Source organism: Dermacentor albipictus, chromosome 2, assembly GCF_038994185.2.
Source record: "Dermacentor albipictus isolate Rhodes 1998 colony chromosome 2, USDA_Dalb.pri_finalv2, whole genome shotgun sequence".
Taxonomy (NCBI): domain Eukaryota; kingdom Metazoa; phylum Arthropoda; class Arachnida; order Ixodida; family Ixodidae; genus Dermacentor; species Dermacentor albipictus.
Window position 1 is genome coordinate 116,259,682 of NC_091822.1, and position 13,105 is coordinate 116,272,786.

A 13,105-nucleotide genomic window follows, 5' to 3' on the forward strand; every position below is an offset into this window, starting at 1 on the left:
CGTAATTTTCGTCCCATGAGCCGCCTAAGGCTTTCGCCTGAATAAGCCTATTTTATTGCGCTTTAGAGCGCTTATGCACTCACGCTGGCCACGTTTGTCATTTTTTTACAAAGCTATTAAAATGCCAAAAAATACACTTACATTTCTGAACTTACACTCGTTCAATTTTTACAAACGTTTGGCACGATATGTAAAAGGGAACGTTTCGCCTTTGTTCTCTTTATGAAAGAATTTGCGTTAACAATCCAAATATCACGTTTTGAAAGTATTTTGCGAGGATAAATTAATTTATTTCACTTATGTGCTCCGATTTTACCAAAACTGCCTCTCTCTAAGGGGCCACACGAGCATGATTTCCTTGCCAGCACATTTACGGCGAGTACGAATTGTATATCATTCCAATTAGAGCCGTACTATTGCGGGTAGTTGTCAGCCTCGACTCGTGCAGATGAGTTTAAAAGATAAATATACACTCGATTTAGTTTTCCCATGCTATATAGGCCTATATTTCTTTTTTTTCTTGTGCGGTTTCATGCTTGTGGTTCAGAGCTGACGTGCGAAGGTTTTTAACCTTTTTCAGTCGATACATATATATTTTTGGGACGTCGTTCCGGTGTCTGTTCAGGGCGAGCAATTCAGGTGTGGGGTCATCTAACCCGGCGTGTTAGAGATGTGAACGAGTACGTGATCCTTCCAATGCTGACACGCTATGAGCACTTTTTTCTCTGTGAATCTATCATTCGCAGGCGGGACACCCTTCTCTGCTATTCATCATAATGATACTGCGTACAGCAGCACACACAGCAGTGCTTTCTGATGAGAACCAGCCGGCTGGAATATGATCGAAAGCCTTCGAGAAAGGTTGTTGATCGCTCACGTGGCGGCGAGCTGCAGAGTACCCTCAAGTCGCACGCATTAGTTAGCATAATGGAGATGAATGGTTGAAAAACTTGGCTCAGTACGCAGTGCGACTCTGCTGTCATTGACCGCACCCGGGGAAGGGGCAGTAGTCGGTGCTGCTACGTGAAGGACGAAGTTTAACAAGAAAGCAGATCTAGAATGCTTCAGCGGGTTATCACAGCCTTTTTTTCGTCTGTATTTTTTTTTCTTTTTTTTTTACTTAGTCTGTCCCAAACCACCGATGTTGTCAGTGCCCAACCTTCACTGAGCATTTAGATTCGTTTTACGACATGTATACTCTTTCCACACAATAAGCGAGTACTGCCGGTGCAGAAGAATTATAGCGCAGGCTATCTTGCACATGAATATTATTATTATTATTATTATTATTATTATTATTATTATTATTATTATTATTATTATTATTATTACATGTCTGTGGCCGCCGCTAAAGGTCAAGCAAGAGCGAAAGCACTTTTCTGTCGAAACTCTCGCCGTGCGCATTAAGCGTGCGGCTCACTGCTCACCTATACTCTGTGGACCCGGCACCACTGTCCGTTAAGCGAGTCAAGATGGAACATGATACGCATGCGGCGCTCCGCATCGAGGTATCCGACGATGCCTTCAACCGTCTCAGTGATTCTTCGCTGTGGACAAGGCCTTGTTTATTCAAGCCGTGTCGTAGGGGTCTCCTCGGCAGCATGGTCTCGTGTGAGGAGCAGGGAAAAGAGGAGGCGGTGGAAGACGTGACAAAAGGAAAGTAACGTATCAGTGATGCAGCACACGTACGCATCTCTTTGGGAAAAACTCCGTCAGTGTGGTTTCATTGGGTATATACCAAAAGGAATATAGTTATCTTAACGGCACCGGATTTTGTGGAAGTGGATCGATAGGTGCGTCGGCATTCGACATGTGCGCCTTTCTTCTTGAAAGTCTGTCTTCTTGATTGCAGATACATATTTTTATTATGTCTTTTATGTGAAGACACATTTATGCATGTATATAAATCACTCGACTACCTACGATTAAATCCAGTTGAAAGTTTTGCGCTTGTATCTGTCGTCCTCCAATTCTCGTTCCGAGTGGTGAGCAAATAGCTGATAATGGTGAAACCATGTTCGGTAAGAAAATTAGGCGTGCTTCGTTATAAGTGCACAGTCCGCTTTCAAGGTTATATTGCTGCACAAACAGACCAAAAGTCTCTCCATAAAGATGCGGCTATAAATGATTGAAAGTACGGCGGTGGTTTCATATTGACACCAGTGCACAAAGAGGTGTAGTCCTTGGTTGCCATATCTGAGGACCATATTTTTTTTTTAACATGCGATCTCCACGCAGCATTCTACTCATTTATTATAATCCGTACCACCGAATGGCGAATCCTGGCAACATCGGGGTTAACCTTAGAAAGATTCCCTGTCTATGACAAAATCAATGCAATAATTAAAGAACTGTTACGGAATAAGTTCTCTAGTTTCCTGTTAGTGCAAAATTTTGGATCTAAATTAATATGGAACACCGTGAAATTTCTTAACCATGTCGCTATATTTATTTGGCGCATTCACTTGGATTATTTACACAGAAACAGAGTCGCCTCTCCTGTAATCGTGCAAGTGTCGGTTTTGTTGAACGCTTTCGCCAACCGGCAGCGGGACATGTGGCGGTACTGCTGGCCTGAAAAGGACCTGTCCTAAATCTTGAGAACACGCTTGATTCACGGCCTTGAAATAATTCTTTCACAATATGATGAAGTCTACCACAACCTTGCTGCTGTCATAACTTCGAGAATTTGAGCTTACGAGCGCAGAATAGTGGAAGTACTTATGAAACAGGGTTATAGCGTTAAGGATGACGAAACGCATACGCGAAATGAGCAGGAGTGTTGAAATCAAGTCGTCGCAAGCACTTTTATCGCATCAACGTTAAAGCAATGTTCACCGTTTACGGTGCTTTGTTCTTACCAAATGGCACCTAAACGTCGCATTTATGTTTCGAAACTTTACATGAAAAAGCTCGCACTTCTTCCTTTCTGGTGCGCCTAGAAAAAGTCATAAACCGTCATTCTATACGTAGCTCATCATCCTAGAAGCGGCTTGCTGCAGCTACTTGGGCCGGCTTCCTCATCTGTCGGAAAATGAAAGTTAGGCGAACCATGCAAATAACGAAGATATGTATTTCACTGAACAATATGAAAAAAAAAACGAAATGCAGTCTTCTTAAGTTAGAGCGAAAACAAACCAGTGATAAGCATTAAACCTTCTTTCAGATATATTAAAAACTAGCGTCACTGCATAGAAAGAATTCAGTAGTCAGTTTTCCTATTAATTGCCAGTACTACAGACTGATCGTGTCAGTACGCAGTACAGTACACATCTCTATCTTTCACACTCATATTTTATTGGTGCGATAGAGTTGTACATATATCCGAGGATGCCATATATAGGAGGAAATCCCATAGTGATATACTGTTCAAGGATCTTGAATAGTATCCATTCGCAATTGACCGAGCTGCCATCTTATGGTGCAACTATTTTGTTAATTCCGTTGTACTTTCTCTCCGAGCACACGAATTTCCGAGGGAGCAAAATAGTGAACAGTCAAAACTGAAATTGCGGAGAGGTCGACCAGGGCCCCATAACACTCGTACATAGGATGTTAAAACTGGAATTGTACGAGTAAATAGCGCAGGGGACACACTCTGCCTGAACTTTTCTTTGCAAAGTAGAAAGTCTACTGGAAGCGCATACATGAAGTAATTGTTCGTCCGGTTTTACGTCCCAAAGCAGTACTGGGTCTATCAGAGACACCGCAAAGGATGGCTACGGAGTAATGTTGAGCACTTTCCATTGTTTAACGTGCACATATGTTGAGGTACCTACGCACTTATGCACTATGACGCAAGAAAAAGGCAGCCGGCTAGGAAGGGCATTGAACCACTGCATCGTGCTCGAAAGCAGACCACCGGAGCGACTCAGCCATCTCGGTACGTAAAAGACAAAATCAGCAGCAAACACTCTGCTTAAAAGCGAAAGAGGTAGTTTAATTTATCGAAATTCTAAAGGGACTCAGTCGTCAAGACAGTTAATTTGACGACGCCTGAGATATGCTTTTTAAAGCGAAGCTTCCTCTTCCTTTATCGTTCCGCTTAATTTGCAGGTGCTGGCTGCTGCTGTTCTGCTGAATTTACGAAAATTGAGGCCACTGGGTATGGGCCTGAATAGACAAGTTGGGCCACTAGGTATCTATCGAAATAGCCAAGCAGAATAACAGGCCAGAAGTCATGAAGTCGGCAACGAAAAATTGGGTTATAAGCGAAATGTAAAGAAAGAGGTATAGGTAAGAATATGGCACCAAAGCACGCATTTAGCGAGAAACTTGTATCTGCATAGAGAGGAATAGGGAAAAGGAAAGTGAAGACATTCACCTAACATCAGCGAAAGCATCAGCGTGAGATTCGCCAATTCTTCTTTTTTTAATAATGAAGTAGGCAAAATTTTTTGTATTATTTGTTTGCTTCTATAAAAACGTGCGCCGCAAGACTGCTTCCTCTTCATTTCCTGCTTCTGAATACAGTTGCAAGAAGCATTTTTTTTCGTTTTTATAGATTTTATCGTCTTTTCTCACACTTTCACAGTCAACCTGCACATTTGGAGCCAGCTAGATATTACATTGAATAATGCCTATTGTTAAAGTAATCGTCTACGTCTTTTCTAAATCTGCGTAAAGGCGCTTCTGTCCCGTTCTGCTTTCTCACAACAGAACCACTTTATTTCCGCACACTGGACAAGGGCAACAACTGAGTACGCTAAGGATACATGCACATTTGACGCTTTATGATCACAAGATAACTGCTTGCGTCCAATGGAAGGGTGCACACTGAAGGACATTCTACTGCACGGAAATCAATCAACTGCGGAAGCTGCAGCTACGTTCGTGCTGCTATCTGCGCTAGCCATAGAGCAATATGAAACTTCTCAAAAGAAGTTTTTACCAATCAAGGGACGCTCCGTCCCCAGTTGCTGGAGAAACCCACGCCGCGTGAAAGCCTTTTCGCAACTGCGCCGTGCCAGCGCATAATTTTATTTCATCAAGCTGAGGCTCGTATAGTCGGTTTGCTTTACTACAGTGGCGTGCAAACAAAACAAAAAACAAAAGGAAAGTAACGATAGTATAATATGGCGACACGCCATTTCAACCTCGGGTCTTTCTTTTTTTTCGTCTCAACCTCAACTTTCACTCAACTCACTTCAACTTTCACCGAGTTTGCGATGCACGCAAAGCTGAAGCGGGTCCCTTGGGGACAAATTAGCGCAGGAGCCGTTCGTGATCCCATAAAAATGAAGTGGATAGTGCCTAGGACTGGAATAAATATGCGTATTCACAGAAAACCTCGCAGTTCTTGTTCTAATCAGGACCATCGGTGGATATTCAAACTTGTGCGGCTCTGCTTTGAAGTTGTCTGAGTAAACATTGGTTTCAACTTGTCTGTGCAGAAATTTGCATTCAAAGCGTCCTAATCAAAAACGCAATCGCCAAACAGAAATCTAATACGTTTTCCGATATACGGCTGTCCCTTATTCCTTTCACTGACAGTAGTAGTACGAGATGAGGCGCGCGCAACGCCATTCGACTGCTCTAACGTCGAATTAAAATCGGCAGTGTGTAAAATGAATTCTAAGTTCTCAAACTAATCCTTCATAAAGATGTAAAAATACATACACGGCAATATGGTGCTGGTTAAACAAAGCCAACATGAAAAGGCATTTACGCTACCCGACGCGCACTGCGCATTTATTAGGTCCAACCCGATTATGACTGCCCAGACGGGGCGAAGTGCAGGCCCTACGTCAACAATTGTAGATTTAGCATGAATAGTGGCCCCGACAACACTACATTATGAGGACAACCTGCTTGCACGATGAGACTTTATGCACGAAAACGTAATGCGAATGTAGGCACGCCGTCTGCAAACTTTCGAGCTGCACGCTCCTCGAGCAGACTGTGCAAAAAATATGGGATAAAGCACACCTTTCACCCCTACTGCATTCATTTACATAGGAGGCGTGACTGATTCTGTAATTATTTGTTCAACTTCACGAGCCTATCCTGCCAACCCTGCCCCTCGCCACTGAAAACGAATGGACGCTAGGTAATAGGCTCCTGTTATCTAGAAAAACATGCAATAGTTATTCACCAGACTTGTAGCTTCTTTCAAATTTTTATAGATATCCAACAAGGCTATTCGAAGGCGCCATCGATGGTACTGCCGTTATGATCCCCTAATCTCAGTTGCCAAACAATTACTGATAGTCATTACACACCAGGCTTCCCAGAATCGCCAGGCCAATACTGCAGCAAACTGCTGAAATTTATTCAAAGTTAGGGTTACGGTCCAACAAAGCGTAACAAGTTCTTCTTCTACGGGTTTCAACTATTGCTCCGTGTAAGTTGTGCGCGCCTCGGTGAGACACATAGAGATGACACCCACAAACTTTCCCACGTTGTGTTCGTTTTATTTAGCTTTAATCTGCAACGCAGCGACGTCCTAGGACTAACAAAAGAAAAAGTTGCAAATCACATGGCACTACGAAAAATTTTTGCCTGCTCATTCCGAAACTCACTGATGAAGTGGTCCTGGCGCCCGTCCAGCGGGACGTAACGCTATACTGAAGACGTAAATGGTGCAATCGGACGTCCTTTCTTAGCTTGCGATGCGTCTCATGTAGTTGACAAGGATGCCTCGCACCGCGACCAATATCACGAGTCACCAAAGTTCCTTTTTTTTTTTTCTTTCATCAACTTTGGAACAGATTCACTTTAAATAACACCAACTGCTCGGTGAATCGTCAGCCATAGCCATATGGCTTTCGGTCGCTGTTTTCTTCTTAAAACCAAAGTTGTGGCGTATATAGCACGTCGTCTACTGCAACTGAGCTGACAGCCTTCCTAGCGGCATTGCAACGTCTGTACAACAAACCTGCCAAAAAGTGGCTACTCTTCTAATACTCGTGCTCCCCCCACTTATGCACAACATACAGTAGTAGTCAAACCAGCGCAGTCATCTCCTCGTGTAAGATAAACTGTATACGTATGCGAACAGCGTAAACGTGTAAAATATCGCTCTGCCGTGGTGCTGCGAATACTGGCGCGTTAAAGTGAACGTCAAGTCAGACTACATTTCCAAGGGTGCCTGTTCTGTGCAAGGAAATATAAATGACACGAAGGACAACATAGGGGAAATTACTTGTGCTTAATAAATGAAATAAAGTAACGATGAATTAATGCAAATGAAAGTGGACGAAGAAACAACTTGCCACAGGGGGAATGATCCGACAAACTTCGCATTTCGCGTGTGATGCTCTACCAATTGAGCGACCACGGCGCCATTTACCCATCCGTTTTCTTGGGTATTTATGTTTCCTGGAAACCCTGGAATCCTACAACCCGCGCCTTTACCACGATAACAAAGTCAAACGCATAACGTGCCCCTCATCGCTCTACGCAAAATGATTTATTCCTCGCACAATAAATAATAGAATGGAATAACCTACCATCACGCATAGATACGGAAGTTAACATACTATCTTTCCAAACCTTGTTGCAAGAAAACGGTTAGTGGTAGCAGATTAGCCATTACTTATTCTTATATGTACATATTACCACATTCTACAAGAAAGTTCTTGTGATTTCATGAATTAGTGCATATGCCCCCTGTTCATATCTATTATTTTATGTTCCTTGTGTCTGTGTTTATTTCATGTAGCTTTATTTCTTGTGTATATTTCATGTTCGCGTACCCTCGCCTATGTAATACCCTCGCATGAGGGTCCATTGGGGTAATCTAAATAAATAAAAATAAAAATGATGTAAACTTTTTTGTACATGAAAAAAGCTTAAGGTCATGACTAAATGCTCGAAAGGATAAAAATTTAATGGTGTTACGTAAACCATTCCACAGCTTTACAGCAGTGAATGATGATGTCATTTTTCCATAGTTAAAATGAACCACGGGAAGTAGAAAATCGGAGTTATGTGCAAACCTGGTATTACTCTTATTGATGAGGTACCTGGAATCAAGGAATTCGTATGAAAGCCATTTAGTAAAGAATTTGTAAAACATAATTATTAGACGATAGTGGAAGAGATTTGTTACAACAAGGATGTTATTTTCACGGAGTAGGGTAGCAAAGGGTAGCAAAAGCGCAATATTTCGAGAAATTATTTAATAAAGAAACGATAATGCGAACGGATATCACCTGGAAAAAACTAAACAGTTTACTTCGTGTAAACAATCAGCCAGAAAACGCAGCAGTCAGAAATCAATAATCAGCTGAGATCAGGCACGGCATTGGCTGACGCTTTTAACAATAATTTTGTATCGCTGGTGAATTCTTCCTACGATCCTCGTAGCGCAGAAAACGTAAAGCCAAAAGTCATCGAAAGTGCATTCCTAAGCCCCATTGACATTCAATTAATCTACGGCACGACCTCGCTGACGAAGCTGCTAGAAAAGCACACGAAGGAGCAACCCTTGTTTCAATACCTTTATCGCGGACCGACGCAGCCCAACACTTAGGCAAGCTAGCGCACTCTTTGACATTGGAGAAGTGGCACACATCTGAATTCACTCACCATCGCTTGCATTCCCTCGATCCCTCTATGCAACTGCGGCTGTTACCAGGTCTTCCGCGAAACGAGGAAACAGTGCTGTGCCGCTTACGTTTGGGAGTCGCATTCATAAATGCTTATGCATTTCTGATTGGAATGGCTGATAGCGCCGAGTGCAATGCCTGCGGTGTCGAGGAAACCATAGAACACCTACTGTGCTACTGCCCATCTTATGAAAACGAAAGGCAAGACCTCTGCACAGCTCTCAATCAGCTGGATGGGAAGCCGTTCACCTTGAAGAAGATCTTGGGACCTTGGCCTCGCATATCGCAGCTACAAAAGGCCACAAAAGCGCTGCTGCGGTATTTGAAAGCGACCGGATTGAGTGAGCGCCTGTGATTCGGACTGAGTGACCGACTGATATCTCCAGTGGACTTTCTCTTCTTTTCATCTTTCCGTCCCCCTTTCCCTTTCCCCAGTGTAGGGTAGCCAACCGGGCTCAGTCCTGGTTAACCTCCCTACCTTCCTTTTATCATTTTCTCTCTCTCTCTCTCTCTACAGCACGTTTCTTAGCCTTCGAAATAACAAAAGTTGTGATATCGATGATTTGCAGATGCACCCAGCTAAGCGTGTTCAAGACCTTATCTGTCCTGTCTTTGAGCACGTGCACAATCTTTCGTTGGCGAATGGTATGTTTCCTCGGCGCACGCAAATAGCGAAGGTAACAGCATTTTTCAAATCTGGCGACAGAAACGAGCTCTCAAATTACAGGCCAATATCAATCCTGCCTATTTTTTCTAAATGTCTCGCAAAATTGATTAGCACAAGAGTAACCTCTTTTTGTAAAAAGTACAATGTAATTACAGATTGCCAGTGTGGGTTTAGAAAAGGTCCTTCGACAGAAATAGCTTTACTTATGCAAAAACATATAATTTTGCGAGGCTTTGAAGACAATTAGTTACTCTCGGTGCCTTCATTGATTTTTTGAAGACTTTTGACACCATTAATCACAATACTCTACTAACAGAACTTGACCATATATGGCTTCAAGGGAACATTCCGGAACTTAATTAGATTTATTTGCACTACAAGTATCAGACCGTTGTCTTAGGCAACAACTGTTCAAAAAATTTGCCTATATTCGCTGAAGTTCCTCAAGGAAGCATACTAGGACCTCTATTGTTTCACTTGCATATAAATGACATAACTACCGGCGCACAATTTCTTATCTATGGCAACCACACTAATTTATTTATGACTTCTAAGAACGTGAAAGAATTGCTGTGTTCCTATTGATACACTAGCCCAAATAAACAAGTGGAGCTTATTCAACTCATTAACTACTAATACTACCAAAACAAAAGGCGTGCTTTTTCAGCCAAGAAACAAGCAAGCACAGCATTGATGGACATCTGAGATTAGGTACTTCTTTCATAGACAAAGTACCGTCGGTTAAAAGCTTAGGTGTCACATTCCAAGAGCATACGCTATGGAATCACAATGCTAAGATTATTGCTAACAAACCTGCATGAGTTGTTGGAATACTAATTGGATTACGCGTCCTTATACCACTAAGAGTGACGCTCTTACTCTATAATTCTCTTTCTTTATCTCACGTTAACTATTGTCACCTCGTAACAATAACTAGCAATAACATCAACATTTTACATTTCTTGCAATAGCAAGCCATCCGTCCAATTTCAAACTATTTATTCGATGCGCATACTGATCCTCTTCTTTGTCAATTAGATATAGCGCCGATAAAATCGGTCTGCAATACAATTTTGAAAAGAACGCTTTTTAACAGAAAGAAAAAGTAGCACTAATTTTCTCGAGAACTTGTCAAGGCTAACATTAAATACAAGCAGTTTCACTACACGTCGCAGAGAAACTTGGCATATTCCGAACTCAAGAACTAACTACGGGAATCAAATGCTGTGCCATACACTGCCATTTCTACTTAACTCTCTTCATTTCGCTGCATAGTTATTAGCATTAATTTCAATTAGGTGTCCAAACTTACCTCTCATACTCTCATTCACGTGTATGCTTAGTGCTTTTATTTGTGTTTTGTTCCGATCAACACGCATTCTAAGCTGAAATTGCACAGTGACTTATTTAGTTTTGCATTTCTGTGAATGTTACCCGTAAATGAAAAGTGATTTACGTTGTCTGCATTTTCTTGTTATCCTGTTCCTGTTTTTCGTAACTTGTATGACAATTACGATTGCTGCATTCATGTCAATTTTTCGCCGCTGTGAGAAACTAACTTTGTATAAGCAGACCCATTTATCCACACATTGTTCATATTTATATTGTTTTTCCAACACATGTGTTCATCTTGTATTTATGCACGCATTGCTACGTGTTGCCAAAGAAACCAATAAAGGACACTGACCTAGTCAAGCCGATTTTATGGCTTTTTGACTGTGCCCCTGTCATCTATATGTTGCATAGATAAGAAAATAGAGTTAAAAATTTATGCACTGAGTAGCACTCGCGAAAAACCCACTGTTAGTGATAATGCGTATTGCTTGGTTTTGCAAGTACTTTCTAGACGAGATATTACAGTAATATGTGTTTCTACAGGAAACAGTGCGGTAAATAATCTGACTGTGAAGGAAAACGAATTTTAATGCTAATAATGCATCTTTAGAGAAATATTCTCTTGATTAGTTTAATAGTCTAATACCAAAGGTACACTTTTGCCTAATGAAGGCAATGCGTTGAGAAAACTTTAGGTCGAAATCTAATTTGATGCCCAAGAATTATACACAGTCGAAGACAGGAATGTGATGACAATTGTTTGTCATACGGCCAATTCGATCCGCGTTGCCAGTCATCATATTTAGTTCGCATAACTTAACATTCTAAAGCAATGAACACGTGCATAAGGAGCAATACTGTATAAACAAGGTGTTTCGCATCGGCATTGTGTCAAGGTGATGTTTGACGAGCCGCGAGATTAATAACGCTCCTACCACACCTCCTCTACAAATATGCCTCAGATGTGCCGAGCCACTACTGAAATCTTGAAACGTAATATGTTTCCTGTAGGCGTACCAAGGCATCTCTCGGTATATCACGATACGACCAAGCTACATTCACCGCTTAAAATTTTCATGAACTTAAGCTGCGAGTATAAATACTTTGTCTCCTGGATTCCGTCCTCGTGCGGTCTAATATGCACGTCGAACGGGAAACAGTTTCAGAGATTAACAAACTCTACGCACTTAACATAGGTCACCAGACCACCCACTAAGCTCCCGATAGTGTGGCCATATTACACTGGCGCCTTCTAAGCCTTTGGTTTACGCCATAATCTCCTCTCTCTCTCCGCTCACGCGGAAAGACCAGCTTAATCCAGGCCGGACGCCTGTGCACAGCGTTCGCTATTGAGAAACGCTAAACCTCTACATTGCCTCAGGCAAGCCTCGCTGTAGGAGGTAGCGGAATGAGATGGAACACAGAACGAAGACATATACGACGAATACAGTACGTGGGAATGGGGAAAGGGAGCGGAAGAAAGCACCGGAACCGGAGAACCACTGGAGAAACCGGGTTATTCCATTATTTACAGCAAAGAGAGTATCGACGACCTTGTCCTTATCCAAAAAAAATTAAGCAACAAGGCAAAAATAAAGAAAGGACACACGAAAACAATCAGTGCAATCTCATTACGTCTTGGACCGCTTTCCCTTCCCTCATGCCTTAACTATCTGCCCAAACCCCATCGAATGGAGATATCTGCGAGGGAAATATATACATAATGTTTTCCGCACACATCAGGAGAACAACCGCGTGCCCTTTCATCACGGACGAAAGTCGGCATGTGAAAGCCGGCTTCGGCAAAACGAAGGGCGAAAGGGGAGAAACTAGATATGGGGGCTCTGTGACCTCCACCGAAAGCAATCGGGAGACCGACTGGAGTCCCGAAAGAGTGTGGGCATGAACGGATTTCGCTGCCATCTATTCCTTCTCTGCTGCAGCCCGTGCTGGACACCGCTGGCCTACATTTCTAAGGACTCGGCCGTTGGCCTCGTGGACTTGCTCTGTGGCCCCGTGTAGAGCTTCTCAGAACACGCCTGCTTAGTGAATCTGCTGCTCCGGGCTTGGCACAGGTCCAGGTTTCTCATATGTGTACTTTCGAAGCAAAATGCGTGTATTGGCAGACAAGTATAAACTTCGTTTTCGGAAGTTCCCGCTAGCTAATTGTTCCTAATAGTACGCAAACTATATATATATATATATATATATATATATATATATTCAGTATGTAATCCTATCTGATCTGGTTTTTGGTGTCTGAGGGTCTGCTTGTGAAACATACGTTGGGTTTCTTTGTTTCACCTTTCCCTTCAGAAGGATATGCTCAAAATAAACCTTCCCTTTTAGTTAGAGGACTCCGGCACTGAGCGACAATTTGAATTATCGTTAACAGTTCCCAATTGCTATGATTGAACGTTTTAAAGAAATGTCGCCGTTTCGCCCGAAAGGGGAAGCGTCGATTGCTACAGCAAATTAGTAGACAGCCATAAGAAGTAAAGATAGAAGCATTATCGGCCGTATATACTTGTAAACGTTCGCTTACTAGCTT